The following is a 377-nucleotide window of genomic DNA, read 5'->3' as shown; positions in this document are numbered from 1 at the left end:
TCATTTATATAGCGCCTTTCATTCAGAGGAAGCTTAAAGCGCTTAATATAAAATCAAATCAAATACATTAAAAAGACAGTGTGTTAGCAAATACACAAAGGGGAAAAGGACATTTACACAGAATGAGTACCCCTTCCTTCCCCAGCTTCTCCCTCCCTCAGAAAAAAAAAAAAAATAGACTGAACAAAGATTTAAGAACTGCACCTCAAAGAAAACAGTCTGGCTTGGTACTGCTGTAAAGAAACATGTGATAAGAAACAAAATATCTAATATTTCATAAATAATTAGTTTTTTAGTGTTCCAAAGGTAATCTATGATCATATATATGGATATAGTTCACTCTGAAAGGCTTAAGAAAATTAAAGTATGGCCACTTT

This window comes from Oryzias melastigma, linkage group LG17 (assembly GCF_002922805.2).
Source record: "Oryzias melastigma strain HK-1 linkage group LG17, ASM292280v2, whole genome shotgun sequence".
NCBI classification, from domain to species: domain Eukaryota; kingdom Metazoa; phylum Chordata; class Actinopteri; order Beloniformes; family Adrianichthyidae; genus Oryzias; species Oryzias melastigma.
The sequence above is the reverse complement of the archived record's forward strand: the minus strand, read 5'-3'. Positions refer to the sequence as shown.